Genomic DNA, 18,477 nt, shown 5'->3' with positions numbered 1-18,477 from the left:
CTTTCTTCTAAGAATCTCAAAGTTCAATCAAAGCACTCTCTTGTCTTTTTCCAAACCTTCTGCACAGGTTTGAGCTGTTAGCAATCATATCACTAAAACTTTCACAAGTTTTAGAAGTCACAGGCTTACCTGGTTTACCTCTTCTAGTTATTCCTGCATTGTCTTCTTTAGTAATTCCTTCGGAATTAAGCTCCATGGGCTGACTTCCATGCATTTATCTCTTTATCTATCTTTCACTCTTGTCTCCCTGTCTGTCTCTCTTTTTTTTGTTTCTTTTTTTAACTATCTGTGTCTCTCCTCTTTCTATTTTATTTGGCACAAAGGTGAGAATATCTTCCTTAATATTTCTGTCCATCCACCTCTTAAGTTCAACTTATTTTAGACCCATGTAACATGCAAACTAGATGTCCTCATCAAAACTCATCTTCATTCAGTATCTAAGTCCACACTTTCTTTATTGACTTTTTTTAAAAACACAAAATAGAAAGAAAGCTTCTACCAGCTTTCTTTTTCTATAACTAATGTTTCTATTTAAATTATGACTTTTGCTATAAACTCTAGAGTATAATGAATACTTTACATATTCTTAATTTTATTTGCGGCCTGCATGTATGTGAATTTTACCTCTATTCTTAATTTTAAATGGCTGGATTCAGAGATCAAATCTCTCTTTTTTCACATATAGAAACTAAAGGAAAGATAAAAATAAAGTAAAAAAAAAACAATAAAAATTATGTAAACAGAATTAATTTCACCATAATTCTGAATTCTTGGAATATCAGGAATTCGCATAGGAAAATATATTATCATCTAAGTAGGCAAATATCAAAGAATATTTTATATTTTCCACAGGGTTGAAAACAAAAGGCTATGGGTTGTTAAGGACTGTCTTTTGATTATACCTCTCCTTTCCTTCTAGGGACCACCACAGGCTTCTGCAAGGGCAGGCAGCCAAGGAGGCTGTCTGTTTTCTGAGTTAGATAGAAGGCAAGATCACTGCAAGATGCACACAGAAGAGACAGATTTGCAAGACAGAAGGGAGTCCGTTCAGTCTCCTTTATGTCAGATCCAGGTATTGGCTTATTGACCATAGTGAAACTGACCTAGATTGCTCAGTATACAATACAGAGGCTGGCATAGGGGTCAGAAATGTAGCCTCTGGAGTCAAATTGGGCTGACTAGACTTAACACTTAGCAGATTCACAGACTTGTCCACGTCACTGAACCTCTCTGTGCTTCAGCTTCTGCTGTTTCTTATCGCTGCTCTGAGAAGTAAAAAAGTTAATCTATGAAATATGGCTACCATAGAAAGTACTAAGATAATATCAATATTATTTGCCAATTCCAAGCAGAGAACATTTTTCTTAGGTGTCCGATTATATAAATACCAAGTACTAGAATGAAGATAATTTTTATTCACTGCCATCTTAGTTGCCTCTTTAGTAATCTAAATATTATCATTTTGTTTTATTTTTTCAGTAGCAAAATCAAAACTTTGTCAAACTTTTATACTTATAAGACATTAAATGATATTATTCAACAGTATTTTGCTAACTGCTCATCTTGCTCAATTTGAATATGTGTTTCTTTACTGTCAATATGGTCATACAACACCATATAAACTGGAGTTTTGTTTCTCCCTATTGTCATAGGACCCATATTTAGAGTTTCTATTTATCACTGTGTATCAGAATCCCCTGGAGAGAGTGTAAAAATACTTCTGCTCGGATCTACTCCAGACCAATCAAATCAGAATCATTAAGGATAATCTGGAAATTATTAGTTGTTTTATCTCCACAGGTAATCCAAATCTGCTCCCGGAGTTAAGAACTGCTGATGATGAGAAAATTGAAAAGACTGCCTCTCCTTCCGAAGGGGAGTCCACAAATCTCGACAACTGTCAATTATGCAAAAGCTTTGATTTACCAAGATAGACGTTAGGATATCGAAGATTCAGAGTAGTTTAAGCGACTTTAAACAAACCAAAAGAAAAACTCTTTAGGTAATTCTCTAGTTATATTTACTCCACCCATTGCAACTAAAGCAGAAATAGTAAGATAATCTCTCAGTGAAAAATAAAAATGTGCTACAGAGCAATTTCCAGTTTATTCCTCTTTCATGTTTTGGGCTGCATTTGGAGCAGACTCCCATCATATATGTTGCAGTTGCCTTGTGATTTGTGTATGCCTTGTATACACTGCATATCATACATAATAGAAAAAGGACAAATTGACTTTATAGATAACATAATTACCTACTTAGGATCAATTAAAGCAGTAAAGATGTTAAATTTACCTGATGTTCCCATTAATTTGGTACATGTTCCCAAACAACTAAATGTCACAGTACAAAAACATTCAATTTGCCATATGTTGCAATTCTAATGCCATTGATCACTAAGTCACGTTCTCTTTGTTGGATGATTAACAAGTGAAGTAACACTATTATTATCCAATCATCACCAGTTATGTACAGTATAATGTGAGAGATAATGTTTATGTATTGCAGAATAAAAACAAATAAGAAACTATTTACTCTGTTGATGGTGAATTCAAAGTGCATTTTAAAATTGATCCATTTATCTATTAATTTATTTTGTCTTTACCAAGGATTCTTCATTCTTATTATTCCTATTTCTTTTATAGGATGATATTTCTTCTAATTTTAAGGACCTATTCTCAGTACTGGTTAAAAGAGATCACATATCTTAGAAAAATATTTCACGTCACTGCAATGACAGAATGAAGCAACTCCAATTAAATGATCCTCTACTGCATCAAATATATGTAGACTGCTAATATGCACTAAGTCAGTTTAATGGACCTGCTGCAATTGTTGAAATATATAGTTCCCTTTATCCCCCATGATTCTACAAAGCGGTTAGTCAAGGGTCAGTTAGTACATTTTACAAAGCTTAAAACTGAAACTCAGCAACTGTTGATACTAAATGTGTCCTTCCTCAGAAAATCTTCATTTCAGGTTGCTGCCAACTGTTGAGGAAGCCAGTTGAGGAAGACTATCCATCAGCTCCAGCTGAAGAAGGGGAACTTGACAACAGCATGTGCAAGTGATCAGTGACACCTTTTGAGCAAGTTCACTTTTTATATTCTCAACAGAGATAACTGGAGCACTCTTATTAGCAGGTGAAGGAGTCCAAAGAGGCCTGTATCGGTTCACCTGGCTTCATTGAATCACCCTATGTAGGTAATATCAGCTAGAAAAAAAGAATCCCTGGCTTAACCTCTGTTTTATAGTATTACAAAGAGTCAGCGTTGGATTTTAAAAAGAAAAGAAAAGAAAAGAAATCTAGCAGGCTGTTCAGCTAGCATCTAACAGGGTGGGAGGACCTTTGTGGGGTCACTGAATCACAGGGCCTGTCTTTACAGAAAATAAAACTCAGTGTAGTTAGTTCACCCAAGGATGATTCAATGTTTCAACCTTGATTATGTGTTGGTTCTCACTTTCAAATTCCTGCACTGTGATAATCCTACTCCAGAAACCCATAACCTTTGACTTAAATTACTGCAATACTTATATCACTGCAGCAAGTATCCTTGTTTCATGTACATTTCTCTTCCACCTATTTTATAACCAGTAATAAAAATGGTCAATCTAAATTTCAAATGTGATCATGCTATTTGACTCATTAAAGATTTATAGCCCTCAATTTGCCTTTATAAGATAAAGTTTAAAAGTATTATTAAGGTTCACAGGGCCATCTTGTCCAGATTCTCTTACCCCTTCCCCTCTTAACCCTCTTTGATCTAGATGTACAGAACCCTTTTCTGTTCTCCAGTCACACCATATCCTCCCTCCGTGGGCCTTTACAAGTGTTTCCTCTTCCTTGTCCTGCTTATCTGTAACTCCTACTAATCTTTCTCATCTCAACTGTTACTTCTTCCAAGAAGCTACTTTTCCATAGTCTTCTGTGTGGTTCTCCTTGCTTCTTCTATGTGGTTCTATAGCTCCTTGCGGTCCCTGTTGCCAGATACTTTCTCCACTCTATTACAATAATATGTTTGCATATTTATCTTTACCAGTAATTATAACCACTTGGAGAGTTGTATTTCTCAGTAGCACATCCCCATGACCTAATACATAGTGGGTGTTCAATACATGTTTGTTGAGAGCATAAGAGAATGAATATGCAACATGTTTTTGATAAGTCAAAATGTATCAATGACTCAAGTTCTATTTATTTTTTTGAAAAATTAATATCATGTTATGAAACTGCAGTTCAAGTTATATTCTTTAAAGCATTCGTGTATATTCTCATATCCGATATTTCTGTAACCAACAAAATCAAATGTTTTATTCTAGTGAACTATTATATATAAAACATATTTTACCAAAAGACATATCATATTAAATACATTCTCTTATATTCTACATTTTTTACCTAACATAATATAAATTTTTATTTTGACCAATTATTATTGAAAAATGACATAATTAATGAGTACATAATATACTAATATATGGAAATGCTAAACATTTTTCTGTTTTATTTAAATTTTAAGTTTATTTACAATTTTGAACTATTATAAATAATGTCTGGATATTCATTCTCTGCTTTATCAAACAGGAGTTTCAAGGTAATTTAAGCTTGTCTAGAAGATGACATCATCTTTAAACTCAGTTACTGTACAATATTGAAAACACATTATGCTTTTAGTCAATAACTGTTTAGCTTTCTAAACCTATTCTTATACTTTTGGGGCAATAATGTATTCAAGTCTCTATTGTGATTTTTTTTTTTTTATAGTTTCTTTGATTCCACACATAGTACATGTCTTATCACTTCACATTTCCACGTGCCTGCCTACTATTACTAATTCATTGCTTCTAATCTGTTGAAGATTTAGAAGTCAGACCACCAGGCTTGATTGAACTACATATAAACATAAACATATGAAATGATTGAAGTATTGGTATAATACTTAAGTTTTTATTCATTACTTTATATCTATGTGTACAGATACATACATATATTATAAAAATACACATTCTCAAGGGCATTTATACATTTCTAAGTATTGTATTTGTTAAGTGGAAAGGTTTACAAGAGTCACTTATCATAATGCATGTTTTAGAGCTATAAACTACTATGAATAGCTGTCCAGTAATTTCAAGAGGATTCAATAATTTCCCAATGGTAAAGTTCTTGTTTTAGAAAAGGCATGGATTACTTCACAACTACTGGAAACTCATGTTTGACATTACTTTAAGTAGAATCTGAAAGTTATTGAAAAATCAAACTATATTAGATCAATTGAGTTATATTTAAGTTATTTATGAAATCAACATGTCAGTATAGAACCTTGTGGCTCTTAAGAAATCATTTATGAAATTTGCATTTTGTTTTTAACATAGTATATCCACTAGGCTTTAGTAATATCTAAAGAAAGAAATTGCAGATGAGTTAACTCTATGAAAACATTCTTATGCAGTCACAGTTCATGGTAGCACTGACTACCTTATATCTATTCAACTAAACTACTGGTGAATATAACAAATATTCCAATGAATGGGTAAATTGTTCATGTTTAATAAATGCCCCAAATAGGTGCTATCCTATTAAAACACTGGACTTTGTTTTCATAGAGATCTGAAATAAGAAACATTATCACATTGTCTTTAACTTCTATTATCACAAAAATGTTTGCATTTAATTTTAGTTCCAGACACAGATGAATATAATTCTATCAATGCTTTGTGTGCCTTTGCTGCCCCCTTAAGACAAATAAACATAAATAAAAAGCTAAAGTATCCTGAATTAGTTTCTTCAGAAATCTGTTTCTATATCTCTTAAATGAGCGTGCACACACACACATACACACACTCACACACACCTGAATGGAGAAATTGATTAAAGATCATTGAACAATTAAATCAGTATTTTGTTTGACTCCTTCATAATTAATGAAAATACCAGTTTTGTTTAATGGTCTGAGAAAACTGTGTATATTTTAAGTTCTATAAAGTCTGGATTGAGTAGCTATTTTTGTCTAGTACATTTTCATGATTTTTCTTGAATTAGGTCATTGAGGAAAATAGGACTTTTTCATTTTTTATGTCTTAATTATAAAAACTGAACTCAAGCATTTAATATAATTTATAAGCCTTAACCATCTAAATAACAATATATGGCTCATAAGTGTTTTTATAAGTGTTATTTGAGGAAAAGAAACATTAAGATAATATAAAATAAGATAATGTATGAAATAATAAATTCTAAATTAAAAATTCAATTATGTTAACTGCTTATGAACTTTGAAAGAGAATAGATCATAATGTGAAGTTTGCTATGGGCTTTATTCTCATACAACAGACATTGGAATAATTTGGGGTAAAACTTATCCTTTAAACTAGGTTTTCTCTGTAAAGTGCATTAATTTTTAATGAAAAGAATATTTTAGTTTTATTTAAAATAAATCAACAAATTTTAATCAATAAACATTGAACAAAGCATTACAGTCAAGACTGAATTACTATAAGACATTCTTGCTTTTATCAAAAACATGACACAATTTTGAAGAGAGGCAATCTACAAATATTAATAAAGTATACTAAAATTTTCTAAACTCTGTGATATATTATTATCATGCTGATAAAATAAAAAACTACATTCATCTCATTTTTCCTTCAGCTTTAAAAATTTAACCCATTATTGACCTAAATGGCAATATTCAATGGCTACCAATATTTTTTTTAACTTTAATTCTGGATGACATATATAGAATAAATATTAACAAATACAAAAAATATTTATTGGAAATATGTAGTACATTGTTCTGGAGACTAAACAAGATGCTTCATAAATGTATGCTTTATATTTTTATTACAACTGCAAGATTTAAGCATAAACTTTTGCATCTTATGTCTGACAAACATCTGTCATTTCTGCTCTATTATCTAAATAATTCTACCACAAATAAAGAAATAGGAGTTATTTACATTTATTGCTCAAGAAGACATGTCTTTAAAATAATTTGCTTTGCAATTCCAAACTGAAAACAGTGACTTACAAAGATAAGGGTGTGTGTGTGTGTGTTTGTGTGTGTCTTGAGGAGTTAGTATACTGAGTAGAGCTGGAAAAAGAGTAGTGTGGAAGTCCATCTATGAAATGGAACATGTAAACTTGAAGGAAGACTCTTTCATTCATCAGAGGGATTGGAAGTGAAAGGTGCTAGCATGCCAGGAAAGCCTGATTCATATTGGTGACAGGGGTTGATGGTAGAAGTAAAACCCCTTGAATTATATTTGTCCTAGGTTTTCTGACTTTAGGTTCAATCTCTATAGTGAAACCACTGTCTCCTTACTGCTGCCATTGCCTCTCTCTTATCACGTACAGAAGATTAATAACACTGTCAGAATTGGGCATGCCCAATAACCACAGGCAGACTTTGGCTGCAAGCGGAAAGCTACATCATTTTTCCTTTGCATCGGCACCAAACACCAGAGAGCAATCAGATATATCAGTGGGAAGCCTCAACTCACTGTGAATGGACTGACCAGTGCAAGCAGTATGATTCCTAAGATGTTCAGGAAAGCCAGTGGGTTTTTCAGTTCTGCTACTAAGTGAATACTCCTCAAAATGATCTGTTAGTTCCTTCAATGGATATTTTGCCTTCTACAAACAAAACTTTAATGATTAAATTGTGAGATCCATGTGTTATATTAAAAAAATCATATTTTTTGACCTATAGTTATTCCTATGACTATTAAAATGTTTATTCAGGATTGTAGAATGTAAAGAACATTTTTAAATGTATTTTCTCATTTATCATTATACCAATCTTATGTAGCATAAAATAAGGTCATTATCATTGTCTCAATATTATGAAGAAGAAATAGCACAGAAACTTCTTAAGCGAAAATATAAAATATATTGTAAAAGTTCAACCTGATAGCCTCCAGAGTAGAAACTGCCTCCCTTGGTCTTGAACATTATTATTGGTCAGATTAACATAAGTTATGATGTGGTAACAAATGATTTCCAAAATTTTAGTGGGATTCAATAACACATGATTGTGTTTTCCCCCTCACGGTACATATTTATCATCGGTCAGCTGATGGGGACTAAGAGCTATGAATTAATCTTATCTGTATTATTGAAAGAAACAAAAATGATGGAAGGAATTGGTGACTTTTAAATATCCCGCTCAGAAGTGGCAAATATCCCTTTTGTTCATTTTGTACTGGTCTAATCAAGGCATGTGGATAAAATTGATATCAATGGAGTGGAGGGGCATTTGAGGAGAATAATATGATTGTCCACAATTGTGAAGGCATCAAAATAGCTATGATGTGATTCCTGATTAGTACATGCGAAGGTAGCCTCACATTGGTATGGAATCCAAGCAAGAGAACTCTAAGTTCATGTCACAGCTGCAGGCCTAACATAGAAATATTTACTCTAAAGAGTAAATTAAATTTTGGTTGCCCTTATGTATATAGGAAGCAAGCTTGATATGGTAAGTTCCAAACTCTATTTTTGAAGTCCTCCTATTTTATAGATATATAGGTAGTGCCTAATTTCTATTTTTTTCTTTATTGTCTTTAATAAAGTCCTTCACATGTGTCAGGTGACTCTTAGCAAAGCAGTTTTTGTGTACTACCAGGACAGGTGGTTAAAGGGTAAGTTGTATGTCTAGGCAGTTTGCTTATTAATGGCAGAGACAACAAATGAAAGAATTCAAGAGAAAATAAAATTCAGAGTGATAGAGATAGTGCCACTCATTCCTGCTACTTTATTCCTGGAAATAATACTTCCAGTGTTAAACATCTGAAAATGTAGGTTTTATATTATTAATAGAGACAGTATGGCCTTGTATACCCTCAGGGATTAAAATTGACCCTATAAATATGGGGAGATATGATAATATTAATCACAGCATATTATGAGATATTTCATTTTTAGAATTATGTTTATAAAAAGTTAATAAGAATGTATCTATATATTGTCTATACAATAATGATAGGATTCTTGTAGCATCTTTAACATCTCCCAGTTTTTTTGTTTGTAAAACAGTGACTGATAAAGCATGGGATATATAATTTAATTAGTCAAAGTTGAACCAAATTCAAATAGAAAAGCCCATTTTTGTTATCTCTCCTTTATTCCTATTAGAGGTAAACAAGTTTCCATCACTTGCAGGCTCAAGGCTTTTAAAAAATCTGACAATCATTTTTATCAGGGCCAAATATTCTCAAGTGTTAGTGCTCAGAGAGCTCCCTCAGCACAGGTCTGTTCTACTCTAAGTATCTTTCAGGTTTTAATCTTTTTTAGATACAGTAGCTGAATAGAATGAAGCTCATGAAAATGAAACCTGGGATGGTCTGCATATGACTCACACTGAGGGGTATAATTGAGCTTAGCTTTTCATACTGGTCTAATTATATGTATTTAGTGTTCTTGCTGCTTAGAAAACTTGGAACTCTGAATTGAGGCTATTTCATGAGAAAGATGACATACATATCATGATAAATAATTATGTATATTTCTGTACTAAGCATTTGAAAGTACAACTATGTGACCTTCAAAATAAATATAGATTATTTTATACATCTACTTGATATAGGTAAGCACTAATCAAATTAGAGTTTTAACGGCAAGATATGCAAATTTTGTCAAATACAATCAAAAGCCCTTCATAGTCCTAAACAATAAGAATGTTAAAAAATTGTAAATTTCATATTTGTACTTTTGTTCTTTTGATAATATGAGTGAGTTTGTGATTATATTAGCAAATAAGTATCAAAAAACGACAAGTGTTATAACATAATTTATAATTTCATATTGATGTTTGTGTCAGTGTTTCTCAGCATAAAAATGCTAATCAATGTTGCAGAGGAAAAATATTATCAAATTCATTTAGGAAAAAAATTGTGTTAAATGAATATTGTTGAAGTATATCTCATAGCTTTTAATTTATTAATGTACATTATACGTTCCAAAACAAAGATTATTCTATGCAGTATTTCCCATATTCCTTAGACTTTTTTCTCCACGGAGACTTTTTTTTTTCTTTTTTTACAGAACCATCTTTGTCAGATACTATTCTGCGAAAATAACCAACATTTCATATCCACACCTGGCTGTGGCCCTTTAAAACCAAGATTGGCTGCATCTCTAAAGATTGGAGTGATAGGGAGTCTGTAAGTACCCATCTGGCCAGGGAGGACAGGAGGTCTTGGGCTGGTTTAAGAATAATGAGAAGGTTTGGATTTTAGCCAGGAGGGTTGAATTTGATATTAGACTCTGTTTTGTTCTAAGATATATAAAGAAAGTAGTTTCAAAACTTGTTTTCCTAACCAGCCTGCTTATTTCTCTAAAAGCAAGCTTGAACCTTCAGATCCAATCTAAAATTGGTCTATCTTTTCAATGTTTCTAGAATGGAGATGAGACCTGGTAATAGCTTCAATGGACAGTCAAGTCTCTCATCCTTATATTTCTGCTGTACCCATCAGTGGTCTATTCTACTTACTTATTTCAACTTATCATATATAAACTGGTATTAGAAATATTTTGTTGCAATTAAGAGGGCATATGCTCTGGGCTCACATAGTCTGATTTAGAATCCTAGTTCCGTCATTTAACAGCTGTATGGTGATGCATAAATTACTTAACCTCAATGTTCTCATCTATGAAATGGATATGGTGATTTCTAATAGGAAAGATGAGATAGACAAAATAACTGCAAGAGTGCTTTCATAAATCCTGAGTTAAAGAATAATTCTAGATATAAAGGCATATGCTTAAACACTAGATATAATAAGATATAATAAAGAAAACCCCTTATGGAAATTTGGCTAAGCAAAGAGTTTTATTCCTTGGATGTTATAAAGGGCAAGATATTTTTAGTGGCCAGTGAAATAAAACCCAACTTGAACTGGCTTCAGCCCCCCAAAAAGTAACTTACTGGCTAACAAACTATAACTCCTGGGTAATTCTGGCTTCAGATCTCAAATTTCCCCATCTCTTTCTCTTAGCTCTGCTTTCTCTATATAGGAAGCATTCTGTGCTTTGTATTGTCTACCTCAATCCTATCCCAGTTCATCTAGCCTTAGCTTCAGGCTCTTATGCTTACAACATTAAGACAGTAGAATAATTCTTCTAGCATATGTCCCACTCCTGTCCTGGGATTCACTCTTATTGGAGCAAATAAGTTCACATTCTTATCTATGAACAATTACTGATTGCTTTAAGTCCGGGGTCTCACAACCATCTCTGGGATAACAATTGTACTTAAATTCATATGTAGAGAGAGTCAAGGAATGGCAGCTCTCTAAAGAGAAGGAAGAATGTAGATAAGACAGTGAAAACAATTGTTCCATTCTGGTCTGCCTCCTGTTACACTTGCTTACAGATAACACCTAGGAAGATGATAGAGTTGACCAATAGCCTATTGCTACTGATTTTCCCAACTACTTAATTTTTTGCTGATTTATGAATAACTCAAATCACTTTGTCTTTAGAATATTTAATTGTTATTTTTGTCATGATTAGATATTTTCTTATATTCTTTTTATTCTGTTTAATATTTTCATTACCTTGTATTTCTAAACTCAATCATAACTAACTAAGAGGTAGAGGCATCAAATTATGTAGTATTAAGTAAACTGTATTTTGATATTAAATTGTATAAAGAAGCCGGAAATTAATAATTCATGTTAAATGAACTCTTTCAATGGTCTACAGATAATACAATTTTAGAGAGTTTGATTTCTCTATCATGACATTTAGTGATTTTTTTATTTTATTATTTCAAATACATGTGAACAGAGACAAGTAGGAAAAAACTGAAATTCAGTAGCTGCCGCATGTCTGTTTATGTATGTGTGTGTACCGGCCTGAGCACAACGACACATACAAAAGGCGTTAGTGTGTAATGATTATGAGAGAAAAAGTTCTTATATAATAATTTTTATAATTTTTATACATGCTTTTCTGTTGTTATAATTAATATGATTTTCTGTGCACAAAGATCTGATATTTAAAATTATAGAATAGTTAAATTAAATATCCTATGCCCGAGTGTATTAAAATTTAAAATAAATTGTGAAAACTGTTTGGTCCGAGATATTCATAACACAGGGATTCAGAAAAATATTAAAGAAATGGAATAAAGTTTGCTAATTTAGTCATTTATTCATTCATGAATTTGATCAATAAAGGTTAATGAGAAGCTTCTATGCCAGGCACTGAACATATACAAGAAATTCAACAAGAATGACACATGTATGGTGCCTACCTTGAAGAAGTTTATTTTCTAGTAGATTGTAATTCTGATGAATGCCCATTATATGCTAAACATTATGCTAGGCCCTAAGACACAGTGGTACTTTCAAACAACAATAAACACAATACTATTTCGGTATGAATAAATGACAGAAAAAAAGTTTATGCAGTGGTAATAAGAGAAGTACTTGAAAATTGGAATGATAGAATCATTTCCTGACAAAACTGAGACATGAGAAATGAATAGAAATTCTCTAGGATAAGAAAAGAGATAAATTGTTCTATGTACTAGGGGTAACACCAAGGAGAAGGAACCAAATGTTAACTCACATTATTAGGTAATTTTTGAATGTTTAATATAATTGAGTCATTAATTGAAAAGGCAAGGATTGACAGAAGCATGACTGATTAATATAGATACAAATCAAACCACAAAAAATCTTCCCAGCCACTCAATATGTTTTTATTTTGAAGCTATAGTAAGCCACTGAGATTTTAAAGCTGAATAGCATTCACATAATGTAAAAGACCATGCTGACAGTGGCATATTGGCTGAATTGAAAATAAGGGAGCAAAAAGAGAAATATGGTTATTTATTAGAAAGGTATACCAGTTATTCAAGTGATAAATAATTAGAATGGGAACTAAGCCAGTAACTGAGGAATAAAAAGAAAGGGGCGGAGGGAATCAAGAAATATTCCTGAATGAGAGAGAGAGTTGAATTGTAAGGGTTGGGAGATAGGGAGAGGTTGTTTCTAGTTTTCTAATATGATAGAGATAATTTTGCCCCTTTTTATGATAATTAAAGAGCAATCAAGTGTCTTGAATGTAGGTAGGAACTTAAAGAAAATGTATTATTTACAAGAGAGAAAATGTTTACTAGTGACCTATTAGACTTGAAAGTTTTTCTGCCTTCTGATTTAATATTATTTTGTTAAAAGTATCCATGGCATATTTTTTACTTTTTGAGTGTGATGATCAAAGGAATGCATTTAATAAGTTAAATTCCACAAAATAATATTAAATGATTTAATATATTTAATCAAATCTAAGTGACCTTGTCCAAGGTCTTTCCTTTCACTGATCTATTTAATTTTTAGTTCTTTGCCTTGAAGTCATATTTCAGACATGCACACAGACACTTTGCTTTTTCCTCTATGGCAATGACAACATTAGGACATGAAAGAAGATATTAGACATAAAAGAAGACAGGTAATAGTTTAAAGCCAATTTCATTTTCAAGTCCTCATTTGGTAGTCATTCTCCCTGACTGTTCCTGAATTCCGGGAAAATGCCCAGGTGTGAGAGAGAGCACCTGTGAAAAGTCAATGAGGATGAATAAGAGGGTGGGGTTTATGGAATGCATCTGCCCTCAAATCTGTAGCCAGGGCCATATTAGCAAAATACATAAGAAGTAAGCACAACAGACTTTTAAAAAAAATTTTCAGGGCAAATATTTGCTATTTTAGATTGTTTGAGTATGTAAGTTCTTTCTCATGACAACCTCAAAAGATTATAAATTCAACAATGGGTCTGGAAAAAGATTATTAGTGCAGAAAGTACTGAAGTACAACTTTACTATATTTGTCATTCCATTAACTACTCGATGAGTGTTCCTACTTCAACATCGAATAACCTGAATATAAGACAGGAACACCTGGTTAGCTGGCTAGTTAGGTAGCTGTTGCAAAGTAAAGTTCTGCTCATGGTTCAATCAAGGTAGTGAGAATGAGAATATAGGGGTGCCACAGCAATTCCTGGTCATAACAACATATTTTTCCAAGGGGTTATGTTAGAAGGAAGGAAGATGGTAGCAGGTACATGAGGAAAAACAAACAAATCAGTAATTCATCATCGGCAATGTCTCCTGTTTACACTGAGGTTGCTTGTAGCAGACATGTTAATTTGATCGGGGACCATGGTACTTTGTCAGGTGGTAGAAATTTGATCAAACTGAAGAATTCTAAAAGTGGTCCCCCAGACTAGGAATCTATATTAAATGTTACCATTGCTGAAAGAAAATATAATGTTCGAAATTTTTTACTCAGTAAATTTCCTATTATTAAAAAAAATTTTTAAGAAACTAAATTCCATGATAACAAACAAGGATTACCCACTTGTTCTATTTATAAAACTATGCAAATCCTCTATATCATACTTGGAGTAGCAAGTTCAATGTAATTACATCAGTATGAGTTCTAGATAATATTAATTTTCAGCTGTGAATATGGTTAGACAACCTATAGCTTCGCATCTGGAAGATGTTGCCTTTTGTCTTTTGTAATTAATTGGTTCTCATAAGTAGGCACTATCAAAGTTTCAAAGTTCATGATATCAGGATGCTTTCTCAAATTATATTACTACTTTTAATAGTTTTAGAAGAAAAAAGGAGTTTAACATTTTTATATTTAACTCAATGAATAATTAGTTTGTAAAACAGGGCTACATTTCCAAAAAATTAAGTTTGTAATATTTGACATCCAATAAAACTTAAATTTAATTGGAAAAGACCTTGGATTGTGCTGGGTTTGTAGCTTGTTCTATTTTAGTGTAGTAAATACAAGTACTTATTTTTTTCTTTTTTAATTCAAGAATACTTTTCATGCTATTGGCCCTTTCTATTACAAAGTTTTACTGTTTCAAATTTCATTTCAATCAGACCAATAAAATGATGGCCAGAAACTCGGAAATATTTTTAAAGGTAAAATAAGAAATATTTTAAAATAAAATACACTTGGAATAAATAAGATAATTGTTCACACTTTGGACAATCTAACCCTCACACAGTCAGGCTTTCTATAATAATGTGGTTGTTTATAGACAAAATAAAACAAGAAGTCAATCCCTTTGTTTAATATGCTTAATGATATTGCTATGTTTGCCATTCTAAGTCACTTAAAAATATCAATGTTCACTTTCCAACCAGTAAACTATGACATTTCCATGAGTGTAGCTATCTTGCCTTTTTAAACATTTATGATCATCCACAGAACTGAACACATAAATACATAAGAATAATTAGTTAATCAAGAAAAAAATTGTTTTGAGTAAAAAAAAACAAGAACTTCCTTAAATTTTCCAGTCACACTTCCTTCAATATTTTTATTATCTTTTTAAAGGCTTAGACAGGTTCTTCCACTTTGTTTATGTTTTAAGGCTTAGTGATTTATTATTCACTTCTGAATTGAGATAATTGATATTGATCTCTATGCCTTGTAGATTATCATTGTCTAGGGAGGAAGTTATTCTAAGGGTGGCATATCTGGGAATAAATAGCATTCTTGGCAGAAAAAAAAATCAATATCTAAACCTGAGGAAGAAACTTTATTCTGTCTTGTTAGTCTTAAAGTGGTTGAACCAGGAAGCACATAATTTGGGTCATTAAAGTATATGAAGTTTTCTAAAAAGCTCAAAGTACTTTAAACATGAGACTGAAAAAAGGGGCGGGGGGAGAGAAAAAGAAAAAAGAGATAAGTATTAGACATGAAAAAGACCCAATCTGAAGTGACCAGAGACTGAGCAGATCTTCAAAATCATTTTCAGTGAACTAGGAGGCAAAGGAACTTTACTCTTAAGGAATGTGAACGGGAACTTCTTTTTCAAACTTTATGGTGCATCTCCCTCCTTTAACATGTGCTTCTGTTTTTCATCAGAAAACAATTATTTTTAGATTCCAAATGAAGATATTGTCTAGGGTTCTTTTTCCCTCCGCATACAATGATAAAAATGTTCATTCGTAAAAACAAAACATGGTAAAACAGTAATACTTTTATATTTGGATATAGAAAATAAATAGAAACATAAATAAACAAACAAAAGGCTTAACCATGCAATTCTGGGATGTTCTTCCTAATTCCCCGTGAAAGTATAAATATTATGTCATAAAGCCAGTAATTGCTGCCCATCTATCACAGATAACGTACAATTCAGATAATTACATTTTGGTATGGGAGAAGTTTTAAAAATGTGTCTCCCAATCTTTCCAACTAAATCTCATCCAGGAGTATTTCTTACCACATACATATGTGTGACACTTGTCTCTTTGGTGTACTTTGGCAGCTTCTACTCTATTCCAGGAGCCTAATGCATTTGAGAACTTATATAAGAATCTAATTTAGAGAGTGATAGCATGTAGATTAAGAAGGGGTAATAGAGATCACCCATCCCTACCCGAACCCACATTTTACAGAAGGAGTCATTCAGACCTGAAGGATGTTTTAATGGTAAAATCATGGTACAAGTATGCGAGGAGTGACCTTTTAGTATTAAGAATTAAATAACAACATAGATATATCATAGCAATATTAGCATAATTTCTTCATTTTTCTTGCCCTGGGTTTAGAACAGAACAAAAAAGATGTACATAATATAACTACTTATATGCACACTAAAGCAACTGAAATATACACTGACCCCCAAAAAATGATACAGAAAGATTAGGATGAGAATTGCAAGATTTACATTAATATTATAGGTAAATGAAAAATAAAAACAGAAAATCCCAAACTACTCCTAAGAATATCAGCCTTTCTATTATAATATACTATACTACTCCAAGAAATAAAGCATATTTCACTATAAACTATCTTGACCTCCATAAATTCAATATTTTCCCCCAAACATTTTGTACACATAGTAACTTTAATACTTTGGATACTATTTTTAGCTATTTCTATTACAACATGTTCTCAAACTGACAAAACTAAATTGCTACTGAGTTTCATTATTTACATTTTTAAGTTTTAAATTTTATTTTGAGATAATTGCAGATCAACATGAAGTTGTAAAAAATAATAGAGATTTCATGAGTCCTTTCCTAGTTTCCAATAATGGCAACCTCTTGCAAGATTACAGTACATTATCATAGTTTTACATTACAGTTCAGATATAGAGCAGTTCTCTCACCACCATTTCTTCTATTGTCTTTTTATAGCCATACCTAGATCTACCTCCTCTCCACCAAGTCTCTAATCCCTGGCAACTACTAATCTGTTTTCCATTTCCATAATTTTTAAAGTCAATTTTAACAAAAGCCATGGAGATGGAAATATCTGAGAGAAAAACTAAGCTTCTGAAGTAGCAAGTAGTATTTTATATTATCTGTTCTCTCAGTACCTGGAATTCATATTCTCCTAAACTTTTCCTTTAAGTTAATTTTTAGATCATCTATCAACAGTATAGATTTATCAATTGCTATTCCTTATTAAATAAGACTTCTTTATTGTTTACATGTTTTATAAAGTTTCAAGAATTCTTTTTTTTTTTTTTTAAGCGAGGCAACCCTTGGTTGACCTCACAGATTGCAAGGACCTTGTCAGTTTACATTCCCTTATTTTCTATTTTTTATGCCTACAGCACCTGGTCTTCCTAGGTGGTCTCCCATCCAAGTACTAACCAGGCCCGACCCTGCTTAGCTTCTGAGATCAGATGGGATCAGGCTTGTTCAGGGTGGTATGGCTGTAGACAAGTTTCAAGAATTTAAGGGGAAATAGTAAAAAGTACAAATGCAATAAGTTAGAATTTAGAAACTGGATCATGTTATTTCTCAGTGATGTAACCCTGGAGAAATAAATCCTTTCTGGGGCTATGTTTCCTCATGTAGAAAATTTTAGAGGTACAATGATCCCTAAAGCTCACATAATGCATGATTCCATTTATAGTAAGATAATTTATGGAATAGTTTGAACCTTTCCTCCACAAAGACCACTTTCTTTCTTTGTTTATTTAAATATAAAAGCAGCAGAGACACAAAGTATAGCAATAAATAAATATTAAATGTGGTTGAGAAGCAGCAGATTTGGCTTCCACCCACTAGTCACCGCCACTGGAATTCAGACACATGTGACGCCTCTGGCCAATTAGTGTGACAGACTACTTGTGATTAATTTACTTGCTTGAGGGTAGTATTTCAAGAAAGAGACTTCATTTCATAAAAAAAGAGATCTACTTTCTTCATTTTAATTTTGGGGTTGGCAAATTTTACAGCTTAAATGTTGATATGTTATCACTTACATTTATGTATTGGCACACCCTGTTCTCCTCTCCCTCTCACCTCTGTCAACATGGATTAATATCTGAGTCTAAGGAGAGAAAGAGGGCTATGAGCAAAATGTGAAGGGGCTACTACACTAACATTATGTAAGATATTAATTAATTTACTCAAAAAAGGTGCCTAATATATACCAGACACTTTTCTACATGCTGGAAATATAGCAGTGAACAAAAAGAAAAAT

The 18,477-nt window shown here is 32.2% G+C and overlaps 1 non-coding gene across 1 annotated transcript; it reads right to left on the bottom strand.

Annotated features, from left to right (window-relative positions):
• Positions 1-17,590: 17,590 nt before the first annotated feature.
• On the bottom strand, positions 17,591-17,709 carry LOC120590951 (5S ribosomal RNA). Its single transcript, XR_005649816.1, has one exon. It is a non-coding gene; the product is annotated as a 5S ribosomal RNA (ribosomal RNA).
• Between the last annotated feature and the right edge of the window lie 768 nt (positions 17,710-18,477).

Source organism: Pteropus medius, unplaced genomic scaffold, assembly GCF_902729225.1.
Source record: "Pteropus medius unplaced genomic scaffold, Ma_sr-lr_union100, whole genome shotgun sequence".
Classification (NCBI taxonomy): Eukaryota; Metazoa; Chordata; class Mammalia; order Chiroptera; family Pteropodidae; genus Pteropus; species Pteropus medius.
The sequence above is the reverse complement of the archived record's forward strand: the minus strand, read 5'-3'. Positions and strand labels throughout refer to the sequence as shown.